Source organism: Penaeus japonicus, unplaced genomic scaffold (assembly GCF_977035675.1).
Source record: "Penaeus japonicus unplaced genomic scaffold, GWHDUDI00000001_assembly GWHDUDI00000002, whole genome shotgun sequence".
NCBI classification, from domain to species: domain Eukaryota; kingdom Metazoa; phylum Arthropoda; class Malacostraca; order Decapoda; family Penaeidae; genus Penaeus; species Penaeus japonicus.
In genome coordinates this window covers 9,192,169-9,205,443 of record NW_028234404.1, presented here as the reverse complement: position 1 = coordinate 9,205,443, position 13,275 = coordinate 9,192,169, and the positions used below count along the sequence as shown (strand labels likewise).

The 13,275-nt window shown below is 34.1% G+C and overlaps 3 non-coding genes across 3 annotated transcripts in view; 2 read left to right on the top strand and 1 right to left on the bottom strand.

The window, feature by feature from the left end:
• The window catches only part of TRNAF-GAA (transfer RNA phenylalanine (anticodon GAA)), a 73-nt gene extending 8 nt beyond the window's left edge, over positions 1-65 (bottom strand). Inside the window, exon 1 of the tRNA in view lies at positions 1-65. This exon is cut by the window's left edge and continues 8 nt beyond it. This is a non-coding gene — a tRNA (tRNA-Phe).
• Positions 66-1,186: 1,121 nt separating this feature from the next.
• TRNAF-GAA (transfer RNA phenylalanine (anticodon GAA)) lies at positions 1,187-1,259 on the top strand. The gene has a single exon. It is a non-coding gene; the product is annotated as a tRNA-Phe (tRNA).
• A 4,584-nt stretch (positions 1,260-5,843) lies between these two features.
• TRNAF-GAA (transfer RNA phenylalanine (anticodon GAA)) lies at positions 5,844-5,916 on the top strand. Its single transcript has one exon. It is a non-coding gene; the product is annotated as a tRNA-Phe (tRNA).
• Positions 5,917-13,275: the final 7,359 nt, after the last annotated feature.

Here is a 13,275-nt window from a genome sequence, read left to right as displayed (position 1 = left end):
CCCGGGATCGAACCGGGGACCTTTAGATCTTCAGTCTAACGCTCTCCCAACTGAGCTACCTAGGCTTAAGAATCTGACAGATAATTAAAAAAATATATCAAAATTAACGTAAATGAAACTTATTGCTAGCGTTCATACAAAATCAATTTAAATTCGTCGGGTTGCCTATATATGAGAAAATGTTCGCAGTCCGTTTCATTTACAATACCCTTCTAAATCTGCCTTTGGTGACAGTAAAGGTGTGTTTAACCTTATCTCATTCCGTCTCGGTATTAAGCAGTCTCATATACCCACGTTTAACACCTTAAAAGTTTCCAAACTCATTTCTACAAGGCACAGACCTGGCTCTGGAAAGGTCCACTGTGGATCATATATCATTTAGCTCAATTCTTAGAAATGTTTCAGAAATTAATGTAAAACGAGTGAGTGTAAAGTTAGCGAACTTGGGTAACAGTAAAGGTGTGTTGAACCTTATTTCTTTTCATCTCAGTACCAAGCTGCCTCATTTGGGTATTTACTGTATTTCTACAATAGGCCCGGGTTAAGCTTTACCTTCGCATAGTATTTCTTTTATCAATATCGTTTGTTTTTATGCGTGTGTTGGGGGGGGGGGGGTATTGATTAATATACTATAACTTGAAACCAAAGCATGCCTAAGCTGCACATGTACTCAATTAATTTTACCTCAAGTAAGAGGTATATTTGCGTCAGCAGATTTAGTTGACAAATGTATAATGTATGACATGCAAAAATAAATTCAAACATACAAAATTACCTCACGTGAATATCCAATTTATTCCTTCCTTCAGATGGTCTTGGCCTTTAAATTGAAGCACATGCACTTCTCATTTCAGGAAGTAAAATACATTGTTAATAATCTAAATACGTACAACATTGGCACATACTGATGTCGAGTTATCCTTAGGCTTGAAAGGCGAAAGAAGATATAAAACACACATGACGAGAAAATAACCATTAATCACTAAGTTGATGTGACTCTTACTTTCCATCAAATGTTTCCACTAGGTAAATTCTTGCTGTTCAGGCAGACTCAGTTATGCACAAATAAAATGGACTGTAGTTGTGATTTTCTGAATAGGTTACACAAAGATTATCACCATTATTTACTCGTTATTGGTGATAACAATAGATGCTACATTAGTTACTATATATCACACTTTTAGAAGCCTAGGTAGCTCAGTTGGGAGAGCGTTAGACTGAAGATCTAAAGGTCCCCGGTTCAATCCCGGGTCTGGGCAGTTTAAAAGACAAACTCATTGTTCCTTGCAGGTACGAATAAGCATTGTTAATGATACACCGTCGTTATAAAGAAATTCTTATGTTTCAAAGATGCACTGAACGGTAGGTCTAGGAGTCTGAATTAAGCCTTATGGTCACATGATCTTTCAATGAAAGGGAAGTCTCCTCAGAGAACCAAACCAGACTTTCCTTCTTCACCTTACCTCGTAGGGTGAAGCCCCTGAGATGCCGGCAGTTTCTTGTGCCCTCAATAAATGAAATAAGCTACTACTGAGTTTTCCTGTTTATGTTCTAGGGTTAATATTAGTTCCTCTAATAGTTTTAGAGAGGGTTTAATTCGGTCTACCTAATGACGTGTCAATGGAAAAAGATCTTCCATATTTAGGTTGCTACTTTTGTCCCTAACAACAACAACAATTCTAATGTATCTCTGAGAGATCAAGAGATCGGTTGACAGCCATATATATCAGCCTTTTTATTCATACCCCCGTTCTACACCTTAAAAGTTTCCTAATCGAATTTCACATGGCACAGACCTGGATTTGGAAAAGCAAGCTTTACCTTGAGGATCATACAGCATAATATTTACCTTCATTCCTAGACACCTTCCAGAAATTAACGTGAAATCAGAGCGTGTTCAACCTTGTCTCCTTCCGTCTCAGGACCGAGGTTTGCACCAGTAGCAGTCTGTCTTACGGGTCTATATACTATGTATAAATATAATAGGCCTGAGTAAAACTTTAATTTCGTGGATGTCACTAAATAGAACTGAGAGGTGCCCACCTGACACTGACATTGTTTAAGTCCGTGTGCGTAGGAGTGGGAGGTATATAGCTGCTAACAAGAAAGTCTGTTTTCAAAGTTTCCAGACCCAGAATTGAACAGGGGACCTTTAGATCTTCAGTCTAACGCTCTCCCAACTGAGCTACCTAGGCTTAGAAGAGAGGCAGAATCTCACCAAATTCATCTGGACGTAATGACAAATGTAGCAAATATTGTTATCACCTATAACGTGTAAAGGCAGTTGATATTCACTATGTTACCTATTAAAGAGATGATAACTAGTAAGTAGGTCTATGTTCAACGTAGAATCGTCAACACAACATATCTCAAGGCATCACTTCGTGTTAATGCTAAATGTTGATCATCTTGTTCAGTGTGTTTAATCCCTGCATTCGTCTTTCAAGCCTAAGGATAACTCGGCACAAATGCATGCTTATGTTACACATACTCATATTATATACAGTGTATTTTACCTACTTGAATGAGAACATCATGTCTTGTTGCTATGTACCAGATTGGTTGACAGACACGCTTTTCAACTTGTTTATTCAAAAATTCATGCTTTACACTTTAAAAGTTCACCTTTCAGAAATTGAAGTGAAACCAGTAAGAGTGAGGTTAGCGATCCTTGGTGTCATTATAGGCGTAGAGAACCTTATCTCATTCCGTCTGGGATCTATTTTCAACATCTGTGCAAGGCCCGAGTGAAGCTTTACCTTCGTACATCTCACTCAACTGAAATGAGGCAGCATATCGTTTGCCTGTATATGATACAGATACCAATAAATGCAATGAGTGTGACGTCAACTTTAGATTTTCACTCTAACACTCTCCCAACTGAGCTAACTAGGCATATAAATGAAAATGCTTTTTAAAGATAATCAAAAGTAAAATTTGACATTTACCAGATAATAATTCTAAATGATGTGTATATATATATATATATATATATATATATATATATATAAATGTACATATATATATATAAATGTACATATATATACATATATATACATATATATATATACATATGTATATATATATATATATTTATATGTATGTATATACATATGTGTATGTATATATATATATGTATGTATATACATATGTGTATGTATATATATATATATTATATTATATATATATATATATATATATATATATATATATATATATATATATATATATATATATATATATATATATATATATAAATGTACATATATATACAAATACATACATATATATATATATATATATATATATATATATATATGTATATATATATATATATATATATATATATATATATATTTATATATATATATATATATATATATATATATATATATATATATAAAGGGGCAAATTAAAGTTTCGTGTCTGCCACTTTTTTCCATATAATACACAATAAGCTGAATCCCACATAAACAAATATGGACATGTACATCATGTTGCAATTGGAAAATATCAGAATTGATCAATGTTATTGAGAACGACATGGGCCTGTTTTAGTGGGGTACCATGTGTGTTTATAGAGAAAGGTGATAATGAAATCTCTCATATATTGTGTAAAAGAAGGAAATTCTACAGATTCTCCGTATGATTTTAAAAAATTATAACCATCGTGCTACTAAAGAACACATCATATGAGCTTTTAGGTAAGTATGTATGCGGTCGCGCGCTCGCACACACGCATCACACATACAAACACACACACACACACGCACACGAGAAAATAGTAGAAGAGTGTAATGAATGCAAAAAACAAATGGATGAGCGAAGTACGAATATATAAGGAAGTGGAAGGAAGGAACTGGAGACGTTCCTGCCATTTTCCGGGTGAGGACATGACTAAGCGAGCGGTAAGACGAGGGTCTCCCAAAACAGCGTAGTTTGGAATTGTTTTTCTCTGCTTATTGTAAAATAGATTTACACAGAGATTTTCTCTTATATCTATCTCTATTTCATTCTCTTTCTCTCTGTATCTTCTCTCTCTCTCCCACTCTATCTCTCTCTATCTTTAGTGGTTCCCAACCTATGGGTCACGACTTCCTAGCGGGACCCTTAGTTATTGAGGTAAAGCATGGCAGAAAAATATTTTTTTATCAAGCATACGAGTTCCAATGTTTTAGCTTTATATATATATGTGTGTGTGTGTGTGTGTGTGTGTGTGTGTGTGTGTGTGTGTGTGTGTGTGTGTCTGTATGTGTGTGTGTGTGTGTCTGTATGTGTGTGTATGTATGTATAGTTAATATGCTTTTGATAAATAATATATAATAAAACATTGAATGTATGTAAATCAAACACTAAATCTGAATGCAAGTGAAACATTAATATTTGAAAATGCCATCAGGTGGTCGTGCTCTCGGAAAAACTAAACCGTGAGAGAGTAATTGAAATAGTAGTTCTGTCCCGTAGAGTTTGGATCAAATTGCTAGTCTGACATTTATATTACAAGATTCAAGTGAGGTGATTATGATAGACATATAATGATCAAATGCTAGTTCAATATCATAATTATAAGGAAAAATATATATGATCATTTGTGAGAGTATATCTATGTTGTGTTCCGTTCAGAATTTCTTGTAACGCCACTCATTTTGTTCACAAAGATTTGATATCAGCTAAGCTAAAAGGTATAAAAGAAAAAAATGTATATATCCATGAAATTATATAACAGAGGACAATATATCTATCCATTAGTTTCCTTGTAGTCAATATTATTTTCTTCTTTGCCTCTCTTTTTTATTATTGCTATCCTTTTATTTTACTCCTTATCCTTATCCGGTATTCCTTTTATTTTCTGTTTTCTCTTTATCCTCCTCTTCCCCTTATCTTCTTTTAATCAATTTTCTACTTTTTGTTTTCGTTTTTTCTCTTCCTTCTCCAACTCTTACTTTTTCCTTCTTCTTTTCATTCTCCTTCCCCCTCCCCTTCTCATCCTTCTTCTTTTGTTTCTCCTTCCCCCTCCCCCTCCTCCTCCTGCTCCACCATTTTCTTCTCCTTTTCATTTCCTCATTTGAATCCAGCAATTCGTTACCTTATATCATCTAATATTATTATTCAATCCAAAGCTTCCGTATTTACTGTTAATTACCTCGGAAGATAAAGCCTAACAATAACTTGTTATATGGACTTGCTTACTATTTTTATTAAAGTTATCATGCTATACAGTTATTATTGTCATAGTTTCACCCTCATAACTGTTTCTTTATATCACTTCAAAATACTTTAAAAGTAACGTCTTCCGAATCACTCATGAAGATAGAGAAGAGAGAGAAGAAAAGCATCATCAGTAAGGTTTTTCTTGTGCCAGGAAAACCCTTCTTTTCCCTCTCTTAAAGCGAATAAGGAAACTCTTGCGGAAGTAAGAGCTTTTCTGTATATCTCTCATTGAAGGAGGTATATTTGCATATAATATAAATGAGTGTGACATAGGGAAATATTGATGTCAAGTTATCTTTAGGCTTCAAAGGCGAATAAACACAACCATTAAGTACTAAGCCGACGTGACGCCCGATGATGGTATGTTGTGTTGACGATCGTACGTTAACCATTGACCTTGCCACTACCTTTATATCATATATTCCATCAAAGTTTCCTTGAGATAAATTCTTGCTGTTTAGACAGATTTACTTAAGATAAGGATGACGGAATTAAATCGACAACCATTATCTCTTGGAGAGGCAACACAGCGAATATCAAATACCATTACTCATTATAATTGATCACTACTGATTGCACGGTTGTTTTTATATATGTTGAAGTTATATTTAAGAAATTTTGTTCTTTTCGAAGCCTAGGTAGCTCAGTTGGGAGAGCGTTAGACTGAAGATCTAAAGGTCCCCGGTTCAATCCCGGGTCTGGGCACTTTCAAGATAAATATCGTATCGCGATGGTATGCATCGATATTATAAATGACACACATGATGTCAGCATAGAGAATTTTTCATGTTTATAAAATGTGCCCAATGTCAGGTCAAGGCCGCTGACCCAAGCTCCTTGGACAGAGGGAAGGAGTTTCTTCTTCACCTTGTCTTGAGGGGTTGGGCTTCAAAGGGGACTCTGGTTTCTTGTGACCTTTTGGAAAGATCCAAAAGTTAGCAAAAGACTGGCTGTGTCTTATTGGCCTCACTCTTCACGGCGAGATAAAGTAGTGTCTGAACTGGTTATCTGACGTTAGGCGCAATTCAGAAACCTGAACATTTCTCTATAATGACACTATGTATTACTGAATAATAACGATACATAAAAAGAAACGATAAATCTGAACCGGGGACCTTTAGATCTTCAGTCTAACGCTCTCCCAACTGAGCTACCTAGGCTTAAAAATATGATATATATTCTTCAAAAATCATCTAAACTACCATATATATATATGTGTGTTACCTTTATTCAGAAATAATATTAGCGATCAAACTCGAACCAAAATATGTCAAATGTATTAAGCACCTACATTCAGGGTGACCTCTCACTGAGCATATGATATAAAATTATTTACAAGATCCAGGAATAAGTATAACCGTTGGCAGAAAATGCGGCTACGCACCGTCTTATTGCTAGATGGTTATCCAACTGCTGACTGCCATTCATCATTGCATTCTTCCTTCGCCTAGGGATAACCTCACACTAATACGTGCCAAAGCACATACTTGGAATATCTACTATGTACTTTACCCTTTCAAGTGAGACCTAAATTTGCTTTATTAAATTCAGTTATCAGGAATCCTTTTCAATCTATAGTAATGCATCTGTAATACATTTGATAAAACTCTATTGTTGGAGATATACATTGAAAGGACAAGACCGTAAGGACGAAGGGATCTATTGAGATATTCATAAGAAATGTAATATTATTTATTTGAATAGCTGCTTGAAGTGCAACAGTTATATCTCGGTTTCTGTATGGATAATCTTTTCTTCTCAGGGACAAGAATAGTATTTTATAATGTGTTAAATGTATATATTCTAATTTACTCATGGACCGTCAGCATGTATGCGTCTTTTGCTGTCTCTGCAATATTAGTGACCTTCTTAGAACCTGCTGTAATTACACAGAATATCGTATTGTCATTTGTTCTCCCTCTATTGCATTTTCTCTGCTCATTCAATCATAATTATGTTAATTCTTCTCCTATATACTTCCTGTACGTCCTCCTTCTTCAACACAAAATTCAACTTCTTCCTATTTCGCTTTGTATTTCTTTTTTTTTATGTGACTAATCAACTGGAAATGCATTTACATATGTCAATTTTCTTTTTTTCTCACAAGAAAAATATTTGGCCTCTCTACAACTATATATAGCAAAGGTAAAATTGCTGTTTGGTCATACACCTTGCAGAATCGCTAATCAGGTGATATTTGAACTCATATGGAATTATTATATGGAATCGCTGCTAAGGTCATCCCCATACATTTTGCATCTCTCTCTCTCTCTCTCTCACACACACACACACACACACATGGAGACTTACTTGCTTTAATTTAAGCATTTGCAATATATGTTAATTACTTTAAATTGAAATGGGAACTTCTTAATCAACTTTGTTAAAACAGATGTGCCTCTCTTTTGAGGAAGTGTAACTAAGACGCATAATGGAAGCCTAAGTATTTCCCCTACCGACATCGTTCTTTAAGTGTCTGTGCTTCGGGGGGAGGGGGGGGCGGCTATATCATACTGATATCAATAAGAAACTATGAGTCTATAGTGCCCAGACCTTTAGATCTTCAGTCTAACGCTCTCCCAACTGAGCTACCTAGGCTTAGAAACATGATATATACTCTTCAAAAATAATTCAAATTAGCATATATATTACCTTTTTCAGAAATAATTTTAGCGATCCACTTCAAATTGAACTCTAAACTAAATATGTCAAATGTTTTAAAAACCGCAAATTTTTACATTTAAGGGTAATCTTTCATTGAGCATATGATATAAAATTAGTTGCAAGATATATGAATAAGTAAAACCGTTGGCACAAAATACCATCACGGATCCACACCGTCTTATTGCTAGATGGTTATCCAACTGTTGACTGCCATTCATCATGGCATTATTCCTTCGTCTAAGGATAACCTCACATTACTACCTGCTTAAGTGCACATACTTGGATTATTTAATATATAATTTACCCTCACACACACACACACATATATATGTATGAAGACTTCCTTTAGTTTAAATATCTATAATATATGTGCATTATTTTACATTGAAATGGAAACTTCTTAATCAATTTTGCTTAAAAAAAAATGTCCATTTCCTTTGAGGAAGTGCAACTAAGGCGCATAATGGAAGCCTGGGGCCGGATACTCAAAACTCTGGCAGTTTAAGACGTCGCATCGGGTTACGCTCTCGTAAGGCACGATGTCCCTACGAGGTCGCAAATCTCCCATACTCAGAGATAAAATAAAATATCGTAACTGAAAGAAAACTTCAGAACTGTAGTTCGATGGGATACCCTCAGATGGCGGGACCATTTCGAATTGACCAATCAACAGTCAGCCCCTTAGACGTAACTACCAATTGGAGGCCACGGTCATTAGGGGGAGGAGCGAGCGAAAGAGAGAGAGGGAGTGGGAAAGAGAGCGAGAGTGAGATATAGATGATTATAAAAACAGATAGATGGATATTTGGATGGATAAATAAATAGACAGAGAGATACAGATATATATTTATGAGTATATATATATGAATATATATATATATATATATATATTATATACATACATATATATATACATATATATATATATATATTAATGTGTATATATGAATGTATATGTATGTTTGTATGTATATGATACATACATACATACATACATATACATACATACATATATATATATATATATATATATATATATATATATATATATGTATGTATATATATATATATATGTATATGTATGTATGTATATATACACCTTCGTCTATGACAAGATACCTACATTTCCTAAAGCTCTATAGTGTATTAAATATGTATTGTCGTAAATTCCATAGGGTAAACGACGAGCGCATTCTCTGTCCTATAATTGCTTGTTATCTTCTTTTTATCAAGTGGCTGGGGAGAATGGAGGTATTTGTGATACACAGATACAATATAAATTGATATGACGTCTTATATTGTGTCTGGGACAGTCAGTAAAACATAATCTATACAAATCTCGTTTGCACAAGTCGGAACTAGCACGGCTTATTTCCGGGTTCACACCGGTACGAGTGCTCGGGACCACCCTTAAGTTACGAGGTGCTGTGACGTCACGCGGGGACGGTTTAAAAGTTTTGAGTATGACCCTCGGAGCTCGCACTTCGAGTTAAGACATGTGCGGCCTGGCTGCGCGGGCTTACGACGTCGTTAGCTGTTTTGAGTATCCGGCCCCTGAGTATTTCCCTTACCGACAATAGTGCCCAGACCAGCCTGGGACTGAACCGGGGACCTTTAGATCTTCAGTCTAACGCTCTCCCAACTGAGCTACCTAGGCTTATGACTGACAGATGCTTTTCTAAAACTATCAAAATTAACGTAAATTAAACCAATTGCTAGAATTCATACAAAATCAATTTAAATTCGCCAAGTTGCCTATTTATGAGAAAATGTTCGCAGTCTGTTTCATTTAGAATTCCCTTCTAAATCTACCTTTGGTGACAATAAAGGTGTGTTTAACCTTATCCCATTCCGTCTCATATACCCACGTTTAACACCTTAAAAGTTTCCACTCATTTCTACAATGCACAGACCTGGCTCTGGAAAAGTCCACTGTGGATCATATATCATTTAGCTCAATTCTTAGAAACGTTTCAGACATTAATCTAAAACGAGTGAGTGTAAAGTTAGCGAACTTGGTAACAGTAAAGATATATTGAACCCCATTTCTTTTTATCTCAGTACCAAGCTGCCTCATTTGGGTATATACTGTACATTTATAATAGGCCCATGTTAAGCTTTACCTTCGCATAGTATTTCTCTATGGTGGTGTAAGTGGTATGTATGGGCAAAACGACATTAACACTGATTTGAGTGGTGACAAAGATACCTTTACCTCGGGTCTATGCAAAAATGGACAATTTTAATTTGTGTAAAGTTATAATTTTGGTATTTCCATCTTGTTTAACTTTGTATTTAACCTTCGTACATCTTACCCAACTGAAATGAGGCAGCATACCGTTTGTCTGTATATGATACAGATACCAATAAATGCAATGAGTGTGACTTCAACAGTGCCCAGACCCGGGATTGAACCGGAGAACTTTAGATCTTCAGTCTAACACTCTCCCAACTGAGCTAACTAGGCATATAAATGAAATTGCTTTTTAAACATAATCAAAAGTAAAATATGACATTTACCAGATAATAATTCTAAAAAAAAAAAAAAAAAAAAAAAAAAAATATATATATATATATATATATATATATATATATATATATGTATATATATATATATATATATATATATATATATATATATAAAGATATATATTTATATATGTGTGTATACATACATACATGCATACATGCATAAACACACACACACATACACACACATATATATATATGTATAGATACATACCCCCACACACACACACACACACATATATATATATATATATATATATATATATATATATATATATATATATATATGTGTGTGTGTGTGTGTGTGTGTGTGTGTGTGTGTGTGTGTACATATATATACATATATATATGTGTGTGTATGTGTGTGTGTGTTTATGCATGTATGCATGTATGTATGTATACACACATATATAAATATATATCTTTATATGTATATATGTAGATATACATACATATATCACAGTTAATATATCGGGTGATAAAGTAAGATTAAAGGAGCAAATTAAAGTTTAGTGTCTGCCACTTTTTTCCATATAATACACAATAAGCTGAATCCCACATAAACAAATATGGACATGTACATGTTGCAATTAGAAAATATCAGAATTGATCAATGTTATTGAGAACGACATGGGCCTGTTTTAGTGGGGTACCATGTGTGTTTATAGAGAAAGGTGATGATGAAATCTCTCATATATTGTGTAAAATGAGGAAATTCTACGTATGATTTTTTAAAAATATAACCATCGTGCTACTAAATAACACATCATATGAGCGTGTAGGTAAGTATGTATGCGGTCGCGCGCTCGCACACAAGCGTACACGCACGCACACATACAAACACACACACACACACACGCACACACACACACACACACACACACACACACACACACACACACACGAGAAAATAGTTGAAGAGTGTAATGAATAAAAAAACAAAAGGATGAACGAAGAATGAATATATAAGGAAGTGGAAGGAAGGAACTGGAGACGTTCCTGCCATTTTCCGGGTGAGGACATGACTAAGCGAGCGGTAAGACGAGATTCTCCCAAAACAGCGTAGTTTGGAATTGTTTTTTCTCTGCTTATTGTAAAATAGATTTACACAGATACTTTATTTCTCTTATTTTTATATCTTTCTCTTTCTCTTTGTCTCTTCTCTCTCCCACTCTATCTCTCTCTTTCTCTCCCTCTCTCTAGTGGTTCCCAGCCTATAGGTCACGACTTCCTAGCGGGACCCTTAATTATTGAGGTAAAGCATGGCAGAAAGAAAGATCTTTTTATCAAGCATACGAGTTCCAACGTTTTAGCTTTATATATATATATATATATATATATATATATATATATATATATATATATATATATATATATATATATATATATTTATATACATATGAGTGTGTGTGTGTGTGTGTGTGTGTGTGTATGTGTGTGTTCGTGTGTGTGTGTGTGTGTTTGTGTGTGTGTGTGTCTGTATGTGTGTGTATGTATGTATAGATAATATGCTTTTGATAAATAATATATAATAAAACATTGAATGTATGTAAATCAAACACTAAATCTGAATGCAAATGAAACATTAATATTTTAAAATGCCATCAGGTGGTCGTGCTCTCGGAAAAACTAAACCGTGAGAGAGTAATTGAAATAGTTGTTCTCTCCCGTAGAGTTTGGATCAAATTGCCAGTCTAACATTTTTTATTACAAGATTCAAGTGAGGTGATTATGATAGATATATAGTGATCAAATGCTAGTTCAATATTATAATTATAAGGAAAAATATATATGATATGACCATATATCTCATTTGTGAGAGTATATCTATGTTGTGTTCGGAGATAAAGCCTAACAATAACTTGTTATATGGACTTGCTTAATATTTTTATTAAAGTTATCATGCTATACAGTTACATTATTGTCATAGTTTCATCCTCATAACTATTTCTTTATATCACTTTAGAATACATTAAAAGTAGCGTCTTCCGAATCACTCATGAAGATAGAAAAGAGAGAGAAGAAAAGCATCATCAGTAAGCTTTTCTTGTGCCAAGAAAACCCTTCTTTTCCCTCTCTTATTCTCTGTAAAGCTAGAGCGAATAAGGAAACTCTTGCGGAAGTAAGAGCTTTTCTGCTTCGTGCATCTTTAATGAAAAGTTTCCTAGGAGGATATCTCCGGGGATACATAATCTACAGCCACCAAATTTCTGATATAATCATTATGGTTGTATAACTACAATTATCCCTTTGGAGACAATTCTTGTTAGGTCTATTTCATGGTAATAATATTGAATGGAATGATGATGCAAATAAGGAAGGAATTGTTTGAATTGATGATAGAATTATTTATGAAGTTGGTGATGAATTCACTGATTTGATGATTGGGTTATTCCTCCTTTTAAATGTTGGAGATAATGATTATATCATAGTGATATACGTTATAACATTTGTAATATGTGAAGCAAATGAGACCGTGGAAAATGTCTGATATCATTGTGATATTACCAGTTTTATGAGTTACTTATTTACTGTTGTTACATCATTCCCAAAGTTACAACATTATACAAGACAAAGCATAAGTATGATTATCTACGCAGTTTGTTATATGTACATTTTCTTAAATATACACTGTTTAGTATGTATACTTGATGTATCTTTATGTACACGGATACTACTTCTGTTTACGAGACAAATCTATACCGTATGATAATGACCTTTCTTACTAATCACAAATACATTCTTTCATCAAATCTGCCGAAGCATATGTATCTTTCATTGAAGGAGGTATATTTGCATATAATATAAATGAGTGTAACATAGGGAAATATTGATGTCAAGTTATCTTTAGGTTTGAAAGGTGAATGATCA